Raw genomic sequence first — 569 nt, forward strand, 5'->3', positions numbered from 1 at the left:
TCTCCCATCTTGGAGTGTTCCATCCTTGGTACATGTTAGCATTGAAGTTCACATTCCCTACAACACAATTAGAGCCAAACTCATAGCCAAAGTGAGAACTCATTATGGAAAAAGAAAATAAAACTAACAAAAATTAAGAAACAAACAAAAGATAAACCTATTCACAATATTCACATATGTACAATAACCAATAACACAACACCATTGCAAATCCCCGGCAACGGCGCCATTTTGATGATTGGACTTTTGACGGTTTAGAATTTCACTAATGAAATCTCGTTGTAAAGTATAGTCTCTAAACCAATCACTAATCCTTTCATACAAAAGATTGTTTGTCACAAGTAACAAACCCCTAAATTTATAAACCGAAGTATTCGAACCTCGGGTCATTCTCCCTAGGAATTACAATGAAGTGTCTTGTTATTGGGTTGAGTTATTTTGGGGTTTTGATATGAAGCATGAAAGATAAATGGCAAGAAAGTAAACTAACAACTATAAAAGGCTCTTGGCAAGGTATGAAAATTAGAAGTCCTATCCTAGTTATCCTTCTCAATTGTGATGAGAATTGT

This window comes from Arachis duranensis, chromosome 9 (assembly GCF_000817695.3).
Source record: "Arachis duranensis cultivar V14167 chromosome 9, aradu.V14167.gnm2.J7QH, whole genome shotgun sequence".
NCBI classification, from domain to species: Eukaryota; Viridiplantae; Streptophyta; class Magnoliopsida; order Fabales; family Fabaceae; genus Arachis; species Arachis duranensis.